The sequence below is a fragment of the Eubalaena glacialis genome, chromosome 2 (genome assembly GCF_028564815.1).
Source record: "Eubalaena glacialis isolate mEubGla1 chromosome 2, mEubGla1.1.hap2.+ XY, whole genome shotgun sequence".
Lineage (NCBI taxonomy): Eukaryota > Metazoa > Chordata > Mammalia > Artiodactyla > Balaenidae > Eubalaena > Eubalaena glacialis.
Genome location: NC_083717.1, coordinates 131,270,482 through 131,290,981, shown reverse-complemented (window position 1 = coordinate 131,290,981; position 20,500 = coordinate 131,270,482). Strand labels below are relative to the sequence as shown.

Sequence of the window (20,500 nt, the reverse complement as noted above, 5' to 3'; positions counted from 1 at the left end):
TCACCCCAACTAGAGAAGAGCCTGCACACAGCAACGAAGACCCAACACGGCCAAACATAAATAAATAAATAATTTTATTTAAAAAAAAAAATGTCAGTGCTGCTGAGATGTCACAGATGATGACAAAAAAGAATCCACCAAACCTGGCCATAAGGAGGAGAGTGACCTTTCCTATGGCATTTTCAGCAGAGTGAGGAGGGCAGATGCCAGATTGAAAGGGCTTGAAGACTGAACGAGCGATGATGTGGAGAATGTGTGGTATAAACCTGTGCTTTTCAAATGTCCGTGGTGAAGCACAGTATCTGTAATTTCTAACCTGTCATGGACTGATGGCTCTGCGTGATTAGCATGCCGCTTGCACCAGGTGTAAGGTACCCTAAGGGTTGGATGACAACCAAACTGATCTAGACTCTTTTCAACAAGACAGGTCCACTGATGACAGGCTTGGGTGTCATGACCATCTCACATTGCTGTACAAGCTTCTGAACGCTTATTCATAATTCTATACAGTAACATAGGTACACACTATTCTTTCAAGAAGTTTACCTGTCAAGGAAGAGGGAGAATAGCCAGTACTCTATGGGGCCTTATAGGGTTGAGAGAAGGTTTCTACCAATATTATTTCTTACAACTGTCTCCTAATGTTCTTCATGTTTCACATTCTTTTCAGCCCCTAATTTGGATCTTCAACACCTAAAATAGTTCCCTGGTACATAGAAAGCACTTAAATTAAAAGGTTGCTGGGAATTCCCTGGCGGTCCAGTGGTTAGGACTTGGCACTCTCACGGCCGAGGGCCCGGGTTTGATCCCCGGTCAGGGAACTAAAATCCCATAAGCTGCATGGCATGGCCAAAAAAATAAATAAAATTAATTAATTAAAAGGTTGTTGAACAATTGAATGAAATTTCATATGAACTGGGGAGGATCTTAGTGGTCCTGTGTTTCCAGATTTTACAGTAGAATATCCTGCCTCATTTATCTCTGGATATTTATTTTGCCTATGGTCAGGGAATTATCAGGGAGGCCCACAATCTTCACAGTCTTTGAGTGCACTAAATCATTGCCCTCTGTTTTCAAAGATGACATCACTGACTTTTACTTAGTAAGACCTGTGCTTTGAGGGGTTTTTGTTTTGTTTTTTTGTTTTTTCAAAATTGGGAGTGGATTTGCCTCTTGCTTTGCCTCCTCTCCCCGCTTTGTGGGCATTCATTAACAAAAGTCTAGGGCTTCCCTGGTGGCGCAGTGGTTAAGAATCCACCTGCCAATGCAGGGGACACGGGTTCGAGCCCTGGTCCAGGAAGATCCCACATGCTGCGGAGCAACTAAGCCCGTGCGCCACAACTACTGAGCCTGTGCTCTAGAGCCTGCGAGCCACAACTACTGAGCCTGCGTGCCGCAACTACTGAAGCCCGTACACCTAGAGCCTGTGCTCCGCAACAAGAGAAGCCACCGCAATGAGAAGCCCACGCACCGCAACGAAGAGTAGCCCCCGCTCGCTGCAACTAGAGAAGGCCCGCGTGCAGCGACGAAGACCCAACACAGCCAAAAAAAATAAAAATAAAATAAATAAATTTACTTAAAAAAAAAAAAAGTCTAGACAGGTTTGAGGCCATACCATGACCACAGAATAAGGAGAACTGAATTGACTGGCAGAGAGTTAAAACCCGAGAGAATAATCTAGTATAAAGGACTCTGGTTTTCCATAAACCTCTTCACTTTCCTCTTTCTCTAATGGGACTGATTTTCAAACCTCCTCTTATTTTCTCATCTATAGCATTGCCCATAACCCGCACAGTGGAACTCAAATTTGTACTGGAAAAAATGAGAATTCTAATCTAAAATATGGGCAATATGAATAGGAACCAAAGAAAAGCGGACTATTTCTGTCATTCAGGCAGCAGACATTTACTGCTGAATGCATAGTACGTGCCAGACACACATGTGCCAGGTATATAATTTCCCTCTAGGGAGGTGCAAAACTCAGGTCTAATTGGTGTAGCAGGCTAGACTTCTGTATTTAAGTATTCACACAGACTTGTGTCCTATGGTAGCTGGAAGGCTTTCCATAGTATAGACCACTTATGCCACTAAAGTACATCATATTCTAGATTGTTAACCTTAATCAGACATTGTTTAACAGGTTTAAGGAGGAAACAGGAAAATCCCAGCTGTATATATGTGTTTGGTTTTGGGAGTGGGGTAGAGAGGGAGATGATTAAAGGGAACTTTTAGTATTTTTCAGAAATAAGTGGTAGTTGAATTTACAGCTTAATATGGATTATTATGGCTTTTTGCCCATTTCTGGGATGAGGAGGACCTTGACTCTTTAGTTGTAAATCTTATTCTCCATCTGGTCCTTAATATGAAGTACCCAATCTGTAGGAAAATCTATTGCCACATTAGAGCCAATGACTGCTGAAGGGTGTGGCTTGCATGTATTTGTTCCTTCATTCATTTATTCATTCATTCAAAAACAATTTACTGAATACATTCTATGTTTAAAATCCTTAACTGCCCAGGGACTTCCCTGGTTGCGCAGTGGGTAAGAATCCGCCTGCCAGTGCAGGGGACACGGGTTCGATCCCTGGTCCAGGAAGATCCCACATGCCGCGGAGCAACTAAGCCTGTGTGCCGCAACTACTGAGCCTGCGCGCTTAGAGCCCGTGCTCCGCAGCAAGAGAAACCACTGCAGTAAGAAGCCCGCGCACTGCAACAAAGAGTAGCCCCCGCTCGCCGCAACTAGAGAAAAGCCCACGTGCAGCAATGAAGACCCAATGCAGCCAAAAAATGAATAAATAAAATAAAATAAAATCCTTAACCGCCCTAAAGGAGCTTGGCTGAGAAGGGGAAGAGAAGAAATATGTCAACAGCTTTAACACAGGTGGAAAGTGTTCAGTGCTGTGCTTAGATAATATGTTATTAATTCCATTAACCTGGCTGTAAAAATAGCCCAGGGCCATTCAGAATACCACATGAATAGAGGGAAAGTCTGCTTGTTTCTCACAAAGACGAATTGTGATCTTATTGATCCCCTTTATATCAGATGATTAAGCTAGAGAAGTCTGGGGAATATTAAATAATATCACTTTGGCATAAAAGGCTATGTCAAAATTAGAAGTGGTTTTTTTTCAGCATATTGATTTCTCACATGAGTTACATGACTCTTAAAGCACTTTCTATAAATGCATATTATACCACAAAAGATACATATACTCTGGCAGGCAAAATTACATGGTGGAAAAGCCTGGCTTTTGCAGTCATGTGTCATCAGAATGCCCACTCTTACTTTCTATTAGATGCGTAACCATAGGCAAAGTATTAACTTTTTGGGTCCTCAGAGTCCTCATCTGAAAAATGGGATTAATACCAACCTCTAGGGTTGTTGGATAACCAGTAATATTGATAATAGCTAATATTTATTGAGCATTTACTGTGGGCACTTCACGTAGACTTTCTAATAGATTATCCCCCCAAACAAGGCTAGTAGTGGTGCTAGTACTTCTCTACAGGTTAAAAACTGTTGCTTAGAGGTTAAATAACTTGCCCAAGTTTACATGACAAAGGAAGTGGTAGAGGCAGGATCCAAACTCAGGCAGTCTTGACTCCAGACTTGTCATTCTTTTTTTTTTTTAAACAGCTTTATTGAGATATAATTCACATGTCATACAATTCACCCACTTAAAGTGTAAAATTCAGTGGTTTTTATTATATTCAAAGTTATGCAGCCATCACCACAATCTAATTTTAAAACATTTTCATACCCCCTAAAAGAAATCTCATATCCATTAACAACCACTCCACCTCCAATCCCCTACTTCGAGCCCTAGGCAGCTATTAATTTAATTCATGTTTCTATAGATTTGCCTATTCTAAACATTTTATGTAAATAGAATCATAAAATATGTGTTTTTTTATGATTGGCTTATTTTACTTAGCATAATGCTTTCAAAAGTTATCCATGTTTTTGCATATATATCAGGACTTCATTCCTCTTTATTGCCAAATAATATTCCATTGTATGGATATACCACTTTTGTTTATCTATTCATCAACTTTTGGGTTGTTCCCAGCTTTTGGCTATCATGAGTAATGGGACTGTGAGCCTTTGTGTACAAGTTTTTTTGTATGCAGATGCAGGCTTTCATTTCTCTTGGTTATGTATCTAGCAGTCATATGCTAGGTCACATGACAACTATGTTTAACTATTTAAAGACATTCTTTTTTTTATTATGAAAAATTTCAAAAGTTGAAAGAATAGTACAGAGTACTTGTATACCCTCCATTTAGATTCAATAATTGTTAATATTTTACCAGTTTTACATCCCTGCTTCTTCCCTCCATCCTTCTCTCTCCCTCTGATTTCATTTTTTTAGAGTCAACCTTCTTAACTACTACTTTATGTTCATCCCCAATTAAATGATTGAAAATAGATTAAGTAGTTAGTATAATGCCTGACCAATAATAGCTACTCAATACATGTGAATGTCCTCCTTTCCTCCTTTTCCCAATACTTAGAAACATTATGTAGAATCTGGGGCTGCAAGCTCTACATCAAGATAAGAGAAGTGAGATCTAAAATAAAGATTCATGGACCTTACTTTCTGCAGTATTCCTGGATCAAAGTCAGTGGAACTAGGTAGGTGGCCATCCAAACTGTGGTGATCCAGCTGTCCGATTTGTGGTTAACTTTATTAGGGTGATGGATTCTATGAACAGTTAAATTAACAGAAAACAAAACAGTTTAAACTATCACAACTTTTTTTTTTTTAAGGTAGCATGAACTTCAGCTCATACGATGCACAAACAAGCCTATTCTAAGGCAAAATAAGAAATCCCATTTACTAATGCAGGCTTTTTCACATCCCCACATTTTGTGTGTGGACATGAGGAAGGAGTTATGAGAGAGAACTGACCAAAGCTGAAGTTCTACCAAAAATTCCAACAGGAAGTGTTAGTTTCTTCCTGGACAGTGACATAGAACAGGTGAAAAATAGGGCAGCGCATGACTCTACTTATTATTGATTTATTCTGAAGAATCAATCATAATATTGGATCCTTGGGGGCTCCAGAACAATTTTCACTCCAGTGAAATCCACGTTCTTCCCAAGGATCTATTGGACTTACTGGAATTTTTATGTATTACAGACCTGCCATCCATACTTTTCAGATATCAGACCTTTAGCAACCACTTCTTTTTATCCAGAGATATTCCTGTAGCAGTGGTTTTCTCTCCCTGCTGAGGTAAATCCAGGGAGATTAGGACTACTATTGGTCTTGTGGACACCTAAGTCTGCTGCCTGAGTCTCACTGAGCCCGAACCTGAGATTCTGAGCCCTGGCTGTGCATCAGAGAGAGACCTTTATCACACCTAACAAAATTAACAATTTCTTAATATAATCTAATACCTGATCTATATTAAAATTTCCCCAGTTTTCCCCAAAATGTCATTTACAGCTGGAGTGTTCAAACCACTGTCCAACAAAATCCACATGTTGCATTTCGTTTTTTTTTTTTTTTTAAAGTACAAACAGATTATTTTTTAAATTTATTTATTTATTTATTTATGGCTGTGTTCGGTCTTCGTCTCTGTGCGAGGACCTTCTCTAGCTGTGGCAAGCGGGGGCCACTCTTCATCGCGGTGCGCGGGCCTCTCACTATCGCGGCCTCTCCCATTGCGGAGCACAGGCTCCAGATGCACAGGCTCAGTAATCGTGGCTCACGGGCGCAGTTGCTCCGCGGCATGTGGGATCTTCCCAGACCAGTGCTCGAACCCGTGTCCCCCGCATTGGCAGGCAGACTCTCAACCACTGCGCCACCAGGGAAGCCCCTCGTTTTATTCTTCAGAAGTCTCTTGTAATCTAGAATAGTCTCCAACACTTTTTTTTTTTTTTTAATGCCATTGACTTGTTGAAGAACTCAGTATGTCCTGAAGAATGTCCTACCTTCTCACTTTGTCTGATGGTTTCCTTGGGATGTCATTTCCCTTGTTCCTCTATTCCTTGTAAGCTGGTAGTTGGATATACAAGGTTGGTTAGATTCAGGTTAAACATATTTGGTGAGAATACTTCATAGGTAATGCTGTGTCCTTTATACTACATCATGTCAGGTGCACACAATATCTGGTTGCCCCACCAATACTGAGGCCAAGATCGATCAGTGCAGTCATACGATTGCAGTCTGATCCCTCTCATTACAAAGCTGTGTTTTCCCCTATAACCAGTAAGCGAATCTGGGGGGTGATACTTTGGTCCTTCTATTTACTGCCACTATGTGCCGTGCCAAGGCTTGGGAGATTAAAGGAAAACAAAACAAATAAAAAATTATCTTTGCTTTTCTAGTTTGAATCAGTGGATTGAAACAAAGTATGTTCTCTGATCACAATGGAGTGGAATTAGAAATTAGTAATGGAAAGAAATTTAGGAAATTCACAAATATGTGGAAATTAAACAACTCCTAAATTTTAAATTTTCAGTTAAACCAAGATTGTAAAAACTGGTTCTTTACGAAAGAAAAAGAGAGATTTCCTAACCCAGCTTCAGGATTGTACCCCCTCCTGTAAACCTGCTACACTGACTCTTCCTCCAATGCCCTGTGCTGCTTCCTGTCAAAGGGACTTTGCATCCGCTGTTCCCACTGCCTAGAATGCTCTTGTCCAGCTTCCTTGCTCAGCTAGCTCCTACTTTTCACTCAGATCTCAAGCCCAATATTATTTCCTTGGGGAGACCTTCCATGATCCCACACACTAGGGCAGGTTTTTCTGGTGGTGTGTGCCGTCCAGCAACATGTGCCTTCCCTTTTTATCACAGGATGTATGTACAATTTTGTATATGATCAGTGGATTAATGTTTATTAAATTTCCCCCACTAGATTGCTAATTCCCTGAAGGACGGAATTGTGCCTCTTTTGCTCACCATTGTCTCTCGTGCCGAGCACAGAGGTACCTGGCACACAGTAGGAGCTCAGTGTATATCTGATCATTCATAAAAATAGAACAAAAATTTATGTAGATATTTCCCACCATTTTTTGATGGAAAAAAAAAGAATCAATATAAAGGCTAAATTACAGAAAATTTACACAATGAAATATGCAGCCATTAAAAAATCATGCTTCTGAGTAATATTTAATGATATTGGGAAACATTCATTACATAATGTTAGATTAAAAATGAATGTGGAGTAAGAGTCCTATTTATTTATCATTTCCACATTTTTTTAAATAAGCCTTTCTTTTTTTTTTTAATTTTATTTTTTTGTCCATGCCACGCAGCATGTGGGATTTTAGTTCCCTGATGGGGGATCAAACCCACACCCCCTGCATTGGAAGCGTGCATTCTTAACCACTGGATCACCAGGGAAGTGCCCCACATATTTTTGAAAAGTAGAATTATTCAGTGTAGTTTTGTCTCTTGCTTTTCACTTAATATTTATGCAAATATATATATTATATATGCAAAAGGTATATGCAGAGAAAAAGATTGAAAACAATGTTACTGGCGATTTATTTTGGTAGACAGGATTTCAGGGGAATTTATTTCTTCTTCAGACTCTGTATTTTTCAAATATTTTTACAATAAACACATACATTTTTATAATTAGAAGGCAGCTGTAAGTAAGAACATGGACTTTGGTGTTAGCCTGATCTGAGTTCCAGTTCTAGCTCTACCTCTGCCACCTAGTAGCTGAGTGAGCTGGGTGAGTTACTTAATCTCCCTTCAGAGGAATACCTACCTATGAGGTTGCAGCAAGAGGCAAATGACATAATATACATAAATCAGACTACTTTATGCCATATCAACAACTAGCAGCTCTTGTTACAGATTTTGATCTGGTAAAAATATTACTTTTAAAATTTAAAAAAACCTTTCTTCTGGAAAGAAAAAAAAGGAAATAAAAACCATATCTAGTTTCAACTGTGTTTTCAAAAAGAAAAAAAAAGTTTTCTCATTTGTAGCCAGGAATGATAATTCCTACCACACCAGGAAGTTGTGCAATGGTAAGAGATGATGTACATGAAAGCCTAGAACAGAGCCTGACAACTGACAGGATCAGTGCATTACTTCCCACCTCCCATGGTGACCCAATCCGTGGGACAGAGCCAGGCGACCATTCCTGTATCTGAGCACTGCAGTTGAGATATGCAGCCCAATTCCTTCATGGGGCGTATGTCCAGAGAACAGGGCTGTCTGCCAAGTGGTAGAGGCCTTCAGAGAGCAGACTGACGCAACCCCTGTCTTCATGAAGCATTCCTAAGCAGCCCTTCCACCCATTAGAACAGTTCAAACTGTTATTGGTTTTAAACAGACAATGATCACATCTGTTTCTTGAATGATTATACCTCCGAAATTTCTAAATATAAACTTAAACCTTGATACCCCCTACACACACACACACACACACACACACGGAGTCCTTGAATCAGAAAAGTGATTTTCTCCACCAGTCACTGCTTTTCCCCAACTTTTTATTCTGAAAAATTTCAAACAAATTGGAAACAGAAAAGTTACAAGTAGCACAATGAACACCATATGCTGTTCATTTAGATTTATCAACTGAATTTCACTGCGTTTGCTTTCTCTCTTTCTGCTTTTTAATTTTTAATTTTCAGCTAAACCATTTAAGAGTTAATTATAGGGCTTCCCTGGTGGTGCAGTGGTTAAGAATCCGTCTGCCAACGCAGGGGACATGGGTTTGAGCCCTGGTCCGGGAAGATCCCACATGCCATGGAGCAACTAAGTCCGTGCGCCACAACTGCTGAGCCTGCACTCTGGAGCCCGTGTGCCACAACTACTGAAGCCCGCGCACCTAGAGCCCGTGCTCCGCAACAAGAGAAGCCACCGCAATGAGAAACCCATGCACCGCAACGAAGAGCAGCCCTCTCTTGCTGCAACTAGAGAAAGCCCGCGTGCAGCAACAAAGACCCAATGCAGCCAAAAATAAAATAAATTAAATAAATTTTTTTAAAAAAGAGCTTATGGTTAAAAAAAAAAAAAAGAGTTAATTATAGACACTGACACTTCATCCCAAAATACTTTAGTATGTATTTCCTAAGAACAAGGCCATTCCTCCTACATGGAATAAGAATATCACTCAGGAAATTTAACATTAATGCACTAGTGTAATCTAAAATACAGTCCATATTCCGATATTCCCAGTTGTCCCAACAATATCCTTTGTAGGTTTTTTTTTCTTTTAATCTAGATTTCAAAAAGGAAAAAAAGGGAAAAAAATCACACATTGCATTTAATTGTCATGTCTCATCCAGTCACTCTGAAATTCAGGCCTTCAGCCTTTGGAGCTAGAGCTATTGTTTTCCTCTTAATTTTCATTTACATCAGTGGACCTCATAACTAAATGCAGCAATTTTTCATCTTCATTTTTGGCCCATGTACTTCTTAAAGAAGTGGCTTGTACTGAACATAATCCCACTATTTTTCAGATCTTAGCTTTAAACCACATTGAAATACAATAATAAATGTTAACAGCAGCTACACAATGACAAGTCTGGGTGGGGAAGGAATGAGGCATTCAGCTTGGGGCACGTTCAAGTCACAGTAATGACAGAACATGCAGGTGACAAGACCAACATGCCATGATTGGAGATGGGAACCGGAATCTCTCCCTAGGTAAGGTGAAGAGAGTCACGGAGGAGTGAGAGGGGGAGCCACAGAATGGTGACTTTCCCAGGGGAGAGACCATTCTGTGAGAAGGACCAGTCTGAACCCTGGAAGACTTCCAGGTCAGAGAAGCAGCAGGACACGCTGGAGACCCAGAAGAACCAGGGGGTGGGGTGCCCAGGTAATGAGGAAGAAACAATGAGTCCCACCCCTTAGCTGCGTATGGTTTTAAATTCAAGGTGCAAATTATTTCTCAAGATCAGGCCAGGAGAGGGACCTTGGGACCCAGAGCTATACCAGCTGGAGTCAGATCAGGTAACCTTCTGGAGGGGAGGGTGGTGGGCAAGCTAGAGGTGCAAAACCCCAGACAGATCTCCTGATGCAAAACTGCTTCAGGTAAGGAAACCGGAGAAAGAATCCAGAATAATTATCAGGAAGAGAAGTTGCCGAGGAGACCATGAAGGAACAAACGGGAGGACAAAGGCCAATTCAGTTGGGATGGCCAGGGAACAAGTGGAAAGAATCTGTGTCCTTGACAACATTGAGCCACTGAGTTAACCAACTCCAAAGCTGCCCCACCTCTGGACTTCTTGTTACGTAAAATAATAAATTTTCATACTATTAAAAACAAAAGGCCACCTAAATTGATGAATTAAGAAGCTCTCTGAAAAGCATATTTGCCAAGAAATCTTGAGAACCAAGAGAATGAAGTAAAAATATCAAATAGGTGAACATGACATAGTCACAATGACTGCAGCAAATCCACTCAGCTTGTTAGCTAGATCTTACACATATGATTACCTTGAAAGGTTTGTGAAGAACAAATCTATCCGCCAGTAACTCAGTGATTTTAAAAGGATCAGAGAGAAAACCAGTAAAGGCAGGCAAAAGGAAAATCTGCTCTGTAGGCCCTCAGTTTCTTAAGATAGACATATGAACATACACACACATATATACATATATGTGTAATGCGTATGCATATACACATGTGTGTGTACACACACAATATGTATACATGTGTATATATAATAATATATATGTACAAAATTTGCCTCACCCAGGAAGCACTGCTGAATACATAAGCATTCCAGGTTATTCAGGTGGTGAGAACGAGGGAAAGTAGGATACTGACTGCTGAAAGTTGTAAAGAGGTTTGAGGTGCTCTTGCTACCTAACAAGGGAATTTTTGCCAGAATAACTAGAATAAATAGGGCTTTCACAATGCACCAGCTTTAATAAGGTTTCAAAGCAGTATGAGTAATAGAGGAGGGGGAAGTGTGGTGACACTGTTCCTATTGTCGAGTTTCTCTGCGGTAAACTCTTCTCAGCAGATACTGAATCATCAGGGGGAGATTATTAAACCCTTTCCGTGTCTAAAATTTAACACCATCGTACTTCAGTTTCCTGGTACAAACCTTACTTTAGAGTTGTTTACAGGACCGTGAATGAATTTAAGAGGCTGTAGTTTGTAAATTTAACCTTAAAAAATTTAACTTTGTTTCCTTCAATTTATTATGAAGATAATCTGTGCTGGAGTTAAGGAGAAGAAAGAGGGAAACATATTTCCACCCTTTTCACCTTCAAATTAACAGTATAACTGTTTAAATGGAACATCCACCGTTCATTTAGAAACTGTAGTATTGACTACTTCTTTCCTGTTCCTCAGATGTGCTCATCTGAAGGGGTGGTGCTGGTGGGGATTCGAACAGCTGCACATTTCCAACATAGTATTCCCTAAATGGTGTCAAATGACTGGGAATGAAGTTTTGGTGACTGGATGATTTATTCACTTAGTCATCATTGTTCCATCAGAGGAAACAAAAAGAGGCTTTTGTTTGTGTTTCTGAGTATAGGGTGTGAGGGATGAAGAGAAGAGAATAGCCATATAATGAAACTTTGGTCTTTTTCGCTCTCTCAAAAGAGGTCTTTATCTTCAAATTACTATAAATATATCATAAAAATAGAATATATACTGTATTGTGGCCCTTTCTACCTTGTTTTTTCATATTTTCCCGGAAAGTTTCTTTTTCTCCTTCTCTATTAAAAAAAATACTGCATGAATATGTTCAAATCATAAAATATTCAAACGTTACAGAAATAACAGACTGAAAAACAAAAGTCTCCCTTCACCGCCCTTGCCCAACCCCCCTCTCCCAACATTCAGCCCCTACAAAAAAGTTCTTTTTTCTTTTTAAACCTCTATTACCCTTGTTTGGGGCAGTTTCGTCAGTTTCATAACAACAGATGGCATATTCAATCAACAGGCAAATTCCAAAATATAGACAACCAGGAATCACTGAAAACGAACCCGCCTATGAAGTACAGTCCCAGAAAGTGACAGGGAAAATGGTGGCAGAGTGGCTGAACAGAGACCAGAGTAGCTCCCCGGGGGAAAAAAAGGCACACGAGGCCAGAAACATCTGGGTTTGCTTCTCCCCCTGCCACTAGCTAACTGGATGTCCTTGAGCACCTTTGTTTCCCCAGGTGTAAAGTAGGCACGACAATAGGAGCCTGAAATGAGCTCGTGTGCAGGAAACACCTAGCAAGCGCCTGACGTATGCTGGATCTTTGGCAAATATTAGTTTTCCTCCCACTTCCAGAGGAAATTTGATGCATCTAAAGTACCCGCTGGTTTGTTTCTGGTGAAGTTCTAGTTGTATCTGCATGTTCATGGGGAAGTTATAATCCTATTTTATACACTGTTTATAAAAGGTGAAAAAAGAGCATGCTTTGCTCCCCTGCCAAACTGCTGGGAGCACGTCAGTGTTTTATAGGATAATTAAAAGCTGTCGTAGAAATAGATCCACATTGTACTTAGGTTCAGGCAATGTATATGGATTCAGGCAAGAGTGTTCAGGGTTATGAAATCCTGATAATTGTGGGTAGGTTATGTCCAGGAATCCTGTATCATAAAAGTAACTGATTCAAAAACCAAGTTGAATAATTAGGGAACACTGATGCAAGAACATTGGATCTAAAAAAAAAAATTATTTGTGTAATATTAACATGGTTGAGAGTTCATAATTTTTTATTTTCATCACATGCGCACAAAAAAAAAAAACCTACTCTGCAGTCATCCAACAGGCAAGCTCATAATAAGGTGAAAGTATCTTGCAGAAGGTAAACGATTAAGGCTTCTGGCAATCCTGGAGCTTTTTCTGCAGTCTTTGAGGCCTAGAGTGCCCTCTACTGGTTACCTTCCAGAAAGCCAGGCAGCTGATAGTTTCACAGAGGACTCAAATTATTGGAAACACCATAAATACAACCCTTTATCTCTGTAACTTTCCCATTGAGTGACCTTTTTCTAAAGGCTTATCATCTGAAAGAGAGAGCGTCATGACTTTTTTTGGTACCAGCTTGATTCCTTAATCAGAAGTGTGTCTGACATACCATTTTAAATGTGATCAACTCTATTGGATCCTAAGTATTAAAGTAATCATCATTTCAGGGACTTCCCTGGTGGCGCAGTGGTTAGGAATCCGCCTGCCAATGCAGGGGACACAGATTCGAGCCCTGGTCCAGGAAGATCCCACCTGCCGCAGAGCAACTAAGCTCGCAAGCCACAACTACTGAGCCCACGTGCCACAACTACTGAGGCTGCGAGCCACAACTACTGAAGCCTCCATGCCTAGAGCCTGTGCTCCGCAACGAGAAGCCCGCGCACTGCAACGAAGAATAGCCCCGGCTCGCTGCAACTAGAGAAAGCCCGTGCACAGCAACGAAGACCCAATGCAGGGCTTCCCTGTTGGCACAGTGGTTAAGAATCCGCCTGCCAATGCAGGGGACACTGGTTCAAGCCCTGGTCCAGGAAGATCCCACATGCCACGGAGCAACTAAGCCTGTGTGCCACAACTACTGAGCCTGCGATCTAGAACCCGCGAGCCACAACTACTGAAGCCCGCACACCTAGAGCCGGTGCTCCGCAACAAGAGAAGCCACCGCAATGAGAAGCCTATGCACCGCAATGAAGAGTAACCCCTGCTCACCGCAACTAGAGAAAGCCTGCACACAGCAATGAAGACCCAATGCAGCCAAAAAATTAAATAAATAAAATAAATAAATTTTTTTAAATGCTAAAAAAAAGACCCAACGCAGACCAAAATAAATAAATTAATTAATTATAAAAAATAATAAATTAATCAGCATTTCAGAAGAATAATTAAATGGAATAAAGTGGTCCCAAACTATTTAACTGGATTTTACATTAAAAAATATATTTTGTTGTAGGGTATACAGTTTCTAGCGTACGCTAGTCTCTATGTACTAGCTTTTCAATTTCCTGTGAATCTATAATGATTTCAAAATGAAAAACTGGAAAAAAATCTAGTGACTTTACTTTGCAGCTTTAAATCATTTAAAGCTTTTTTTGAGCTTATTGAACCGTAATGGAAAGAAAATACCAAAGACAAAGATAAAAAAAAAAAAGAAGTGTGGGACTTCCCTGGTGGCACAATGGTTAAGAATCCGCCTGCCAATGCAGGGGCGCCACAGCTGCTGAGCCTGCGCTCTGGAGCCCGCTAGCCACCTGTGCACCTAGAGCCCGCGCACCGCAGCGAAGAGTAGCCCCCCCACCCCCCCACCCCACCCCCCGCCCCGCTCTCTGCAACTAGACAAAGCCTGCGCACAGCAATGAAGACCCAACACAGCCTAATTATTTTTTTTAAAAAAGAGTATTAGCATTAAAAAAAAAATTGTGCATCAATTGAAATTTTGATTTTTCTATTCTTTTTCTTTCCCTGCTCTCCTCTTGCTCGTGGCCAGTAGCCCTTCCTGATAGTCCCTGAGGAACCTGCAAAGATATAGCCAGAAGAGGTATGCCCATGCTCGTCGGCCATCAGAGCGAACCGGACTTCCAGTGTGAATTAGATTACTGCTTTTCATACATGTGTTTAAAAGCAGAATTTTTATCTTCTAATGCAGTGTTACCCAGAATTCATCCATGCATTCATTTATTCCACAGTTATTGAGCACCTATTACGTGCTACACATAGTCATGAATATATGTCGCTCCTACCAAATACGGATCTAAAATTCAGTCACATTCCTTTTAACATTAAAACTAACAACATACACACACACACACACACACACACACACCCCAATCCCAGGAAAATCTTTTTTTTTTTTTTTTCCCTCCCCAGAATTCCTCTCAGTAATAAATCCATGAACATCAGAGGGTTGACTCAGGCTGGGACCCAGTCCTCCACTTGGTTTGCCTACTGGTCCCTGCTGGGAGTTTGGGGACTCAGATTTAGGCTGATTTCCATCACCCCCAGCATTGCCTGGATTGTCCTCCACCACAGATACCTGCAATGGGTCCTAGAAGAGGGAGGGAGGGTGTTCTTCCCCACCCAGTGTTACTGCACACAAAGGGTAGAAATCCCAAACTGCTCTTTAAACACACACACACACACACACACACACACACACATATGAAAGCCCACCTTTCCCTAGAGGACCAGCAGCAGGAATACCCAGTTTTGCATCCATGACCTGAGAAATCTCCAGAGCAAAGTAGCCTGTCCTTGATCTGGACTCCTCAGTCACGTCCTTGGTTATCTTGTTCCACATAAATCTGACAACACAGCTGCCCTAGCTGGAGTAGGGATGGGGCTCTGTCTCTTTCCTCCTATCTTTTCTTTGCTTCTCTCCCCTCCCACGCTGGTGGACATTGAAGTACCTCTGTGAAACTGGGGGGTTTTGTGAAATACAAATTTAAAGCCACTGATCTGTTTTAAAACTCATACTTTATAGGTGAGAAAAATGAGGCCCAGAAGTGTTGTAAACTGCTGATCTGGAACTCAAACTGAGATCTCCTAATTTCAAACCTCTTGCTCTTTCTGTTGCTTTGTGTTGTTTCTTTTTTATCTCTATGAAGATTTGTTTGTCTTAGTCCCACTACCATTTGGTAGTTATACCTTGTAAAGCAATCTCATAATTTATAATTGGATGTTTATGGCCAATAATAGCTTGGTAAATTGCTTCTATCAAGGAGTATCTGTCAAAGTCTCAGGAGGAAACAGATGGCACACTCAAATTAGGATAATTCAAGGTGGGTTTAATAAAGGTACTATTTACACAAGTGTGTGTAGTGTGTAGGGAGAGACCACAAGGAACAGCAGTCCCAGGGCTATTCCCACCCCTAGTCCCAGAAGGATGAAGGGAGGGAGCAGCTTCTCCAGAGAGACATGGAGCTTGCCAGAAGAGGAGCCGTGACCTTTGGTCAGGGGACCCAAGCAGCCCAAGGTGACCTTTCAGGGTTGAAGTTGGGCAGTTATAACAGCACCTTCAGGACTTCCCTGGTGGTGCAGTGGTTAAGAATCTGCCTGCCAATGCAGGGGACACGGGTTCGAGCCCTGGTCTGGGAAGATCCCACATGCCGCGGAGCAACTAAGCCTGTGTGCCGCAACTACTGAGCCTGTGCTCTAGAGCCCGAGAGCCACAACTAGTGAGCCTGCGTGCCACAACTACTGAAGCCCATGCACCTAGAGCCCATGCTCCGCAACAAGAGAAGCCACCGCAGTGAGAAACCGGCTCACCGCAACGAAGAGTAGCCCCCACTCCCTGTAACTAGAGAAAGCCCGTGCGCAGCAATGAAGACCCAACGCAGCAAAAATAAATAAATTTTAAAAAATAATAATAACAGCACCTTCACTGTCCACTCTTCCTCTGATCTCTCCTGGGGGTCTTCATTGGTTGAACCCAACTAGAAGTCAAAGGCATTGAACTAGTCTGTACGGATCAGCCACCCTACAAATCAGGGCGAAGAAGGGTGGAGAATGAACCTAGGGGGCAGTGGAAAATCCCTTTCTACAAGGTGATGAAATAAAATTCATATTTTATGGCAAGATAAGAAAAATTTAAACATGAAATTTTTCTTTGCCTGTTTGGGCCGCCTCCCTTCCCTTTGGTGCATGTTGTGCATCTGCTTTAACCAGACCTCTTTAGGAGATAACATTCTTTCTTAATCTCATAAACGAGATAACCTTCCTTCTTAATCTTGTAAAGGGCCAAGACCCATGTGTAAATCTGGATTGTGTAAACTGTCAATTGACTATAGCCCTTTGTCTCAAAGATAACTGTACTTTGACCTCTAAAGAGGGAAATAGTCCTCAGAGCTTTCTGAAAGACTGTCTCCCAGGTTATAATCCTCAGGTTGGCACCAATACAATTTTCCATTTCTTTCTTAGATCTACTACTGATTAATTTTTTCATTGACAAAGGTCACATACAATTTAGTAAGGGACTACTGGAGTCATCTAATAATGACTCATTGTGATATTGTTATTCATAATCAGAAATATATATTTGGTCATAGTCCCTTTTTCTAGCACAGAGCTCCTAAAACCCTTGGAATTTCCCAAGTGAAGAGAGTGACCAAGGTGTCTTTTGTGATGTTAATGGTGACTTTTGGACCTCACCTCAGATTGAGGGCAGTAGGCCAGGAGAATATGGTTGATTCTCCTGGCCTACTACTAGAGGGTTGGAACTTTCAGTCCCACGCCCCCATTTCCAGGGAGGAGAGGGGAGTTAGAAGCTGATCAGTCACCAGTGGCCAATGATTTAATCAATTGTGCCTATGTAATGAAGCTTCCATAAAAACCCAAAAGGACGGGATTTGGAGAACAAGAATGCTTCTAGGCTGGTGAACAAGAATGCTTCCACATGCCACTGTGCTGGGCCCCAAACTCCATGGGGACAGAAGCTCCTTTGTTGGGCACCTCCCCCTATATATCTCTATATCTGGCTGTTGATTCGAATCCTTTAATATCCGTTGTAATAAACAAGTAATCTAGTGAGTAAACTGGTATCTGAGTTCTGTGAGCTGCTCTAGAAAATTAATCGAACCCAAGAAGGGAGTCATGGAAACCTCTAATTTATAGCTGTTGGGTCAGAAGCACAGGTAACAACCTGGACTTGTGATTGGCATCTGAAGTAGGGACAGTCTTGCAGGACAGAACCCTTAACCTGTGGGATCTGATGCTATCTTTGGGCAGATAGTGTCAGAATTGAGTTGAATTGCAGGACACTCAGCTGGTATCGGAGAATTGCTTAGTGTGGTGGAAAAAACCCACCCATCAGAATTAGTGCCAGAATCATGCTTATCTAATAATGGGATCCCAGTTTCTGTGGAAAAACAAAGGAAAAGCAGTCTCTGGAAGGGAGTTTTCCCAAGTGCCCCCGACTCATACCACACAGCTTATCCTGAAGTGAACCTTACTGTGATCTATGCTCTATGTTTCTTTGAAATGATTCAAACACAGGGATTTTTTTTTTTTGCTGCACTGCGTGGCTTGCAGGATCTTAGTTCCCTGGCCAGGGATCGAACCCAGGCCCTTGGCAGTAAAAGCGCTGAGTCCTAACCACTGGACCACCAGGGAATTCCCCACAGGGATTTTTTTCTTTAATTTATTTTTATTCAAGTATAGTTAATTTACAATGTTGTGTTAATTTCTGCTGTACAGCAAAGTGATTCAGTTTTACATATATATATATTCTTTTTCACATTCTTTTCCATTATGGTTTAACACAGGATACGGAATATAGTTCCCTGTGCTATACAGTAGGACCTTGCTGTTTATCCATTCTATATATAGTAGTGTGCATCTGCTAATCCCAACCTCCCAATCCATCCCTCCCCCCACACCCCCCTCCCCCTTGGGAACCACAAGTCTGTCCTCTATGTCTGTGAGTCTGTTTCTGTTTCGTAGATAAGTGCTTTTGTGTCATATTTTAAATTCCACATATAAGTGATAGCACATGATATTTGTCTTTTTCTTTCTGACTTAACTTCACTTAGTATGATAGTCTCTAGTTCCATCCATGTTGCTGCAAATGGCATTATTTCATTATTTTTTTATGGCTGAGTAGTATTTCATTGTATATATGTACCACATCCTCTTTATCCATTCATCTGTCAATGGACATTTAGGTTGTTTCCATGTCTTGGCTATTCTGAATAGTGCTGCTATGAAAATAGGGGTGCATGTATGTTTTTGAATTATATGCCCATGGGTAGGATTGCTGGATTATATGGCAACTCTATTTTTAGTTTTTTGAGGAACCTCCATACGGTTTTCCATAGCGGCTGCACCAATTTACATTCCCATCAACAGTGTAGGAAAGTTCCCTTTTCTCCACACCCTCTCCAGCATTTGTTATCTGTAGACTTTTTAATGATGGCCATTCTGACCAGCATGAGGTGGTACCTTATTGTACTTTTGATTTGCATTTCTCTAATAATTAGTGATGTTGAGCATCTTTTCATGTGCCTGTTGGCCATCTGTATGTCTTCTTTGAGAAATGTCTATTTAGTCTTCTGCCCATTTTTCGATTGGGTTGTTTGTTTTCTTTGTTTTTGTTTTTATTGAGTTTTATGTGCTCAAACACAGGGATTTTTATTTTATTTTATTTTATTTTTATTTATTTATTTTTATTTATTTATTTTTGGCTGTGTTGGATCTTCGTTGCCGTGCGCGGGCTTTCTCTCTAGTTGCAATGAACGGGGCTACTCTTCGTTGTGGTGTGTGGGCTTGTCACCGGGGTGGCTTCTCTTGTTGTGGAGCACGGGCTCTAGAGCGCAGGCTCAGTAGTTGTGGTGCACGGGCTTAGTTGCTCCGCGGCATGTGGGATCTTCCCAGACCAGGGCTCAAATCCGTGTCCCCTGCATTGGCAAGTGGATTCTTAACCACTGTGCCACCAAGGAAGCCCCAAACACAGGGGTTTTTACAGGGAAGAGTTATAGTTTCTTTGGTTCACACAGGTAGCTGGGAAATCCCTCACAGTACTGCCTGAGCAAAGAAGGAGAGCCTTGTTTATTTTATTTTATTTTTAATATTTATTTATTTATTTATTTTGGCTACACCAGCTCTTAGTTGTGGCACTTGGGATCTTTAGTTGTGGCATGTGGGATCTTTTAGTTGTGACATACAGGCTCATAGTTGCAACACACAGGCTTCTTAGTTGGGGCATGCAAACTCTTAGTTGTAGCATGCATGCAGGATCTAGTTCCCTGACCAGGGATCGAACCCGAGCCTCCTGCATTGGGAGTGCAGAGTCTTACCCACTGGACCACCAGGGAAGTCCCCAGGAGAGCCTTGTTTAGAGTCAAAGCCATAACGGGTCCAGAGGCATGCATTGGTTCCAAGGGGATAGCCTGAGTTAAAATAGAAAGAATTGCTAAACTTCCGATAAATGTTTCTTCAAAGTAAAAACTAGTTATTCCCAAAAGATTCTGCAAAGTTAAAAAGAAAACCTTTTTTAAAAAACAAAACCTTAGGAGATTAATGTTACTGTTTTTTCTTGGCTAATTTCTTAATGGGCATATGTTTAAGTTTTAATTTAAAGTAAGTCAATTAAAACTTAAAACCAGATTACATCACTGATGTCTTAAAAATATTGTTTAAGTAGCTTAAAAGAACATATGAAATGCAGACTACATTTTTAGGGTTTCTTCAAATAAATAGAAAACTGCTGATGTGAGAAAAATCTTGAAGAACGAAATATTTTAAAGAACACTTAGTTTAAGGAAAACACCCACATACCCCCCGAGTTATGGGAAGGTATTTATAGCTAGTACTTATTATAAATCCACGAAGTGCAAGTAAATACATTTATCTTGGATAAAAGAGTGAGACCTTCAAAGGGAGATTTCTGAGCTGAGATGGAGAAGTAGCATGAGACTGACTCTTTCTTCAGCAAGTAGTCAAAGCTGGGGAATCTATAAATATGGCAAGATCCTAGAAGAAAAAAACAACACAGAAACCATTTTAGTCTCTACCTTTCCTGCCACAGGCGATCAGTCACTTAATGGAGGCAGTTCTATCTTTTATAAACACTGCTTGATCCTGATGACAAGTAGAAATTATAATGGAGTAATCGTAGTT

At 41.0% G+C, this 20,500-nt stretch overlaps 1 non-coding gene across 1 annotated transcript; it reads right to left on the bottom strand.

The window, feature by feature from the left end:
- Positions 1 to 17,922: 17,922 nt before the first annotated feature.
- TRNAK-UUU (transfer RNA lysine (anticodon UUU)) lies at positions 17,923 to 17,995 on the bottom strand. The gene has a single exon. It is a non-coding gene; the product is annotated as a tRNA-Lys (tRNA).
- Positions 17,996 to 20,500: the final 2,505 nt, after the last annotated feature.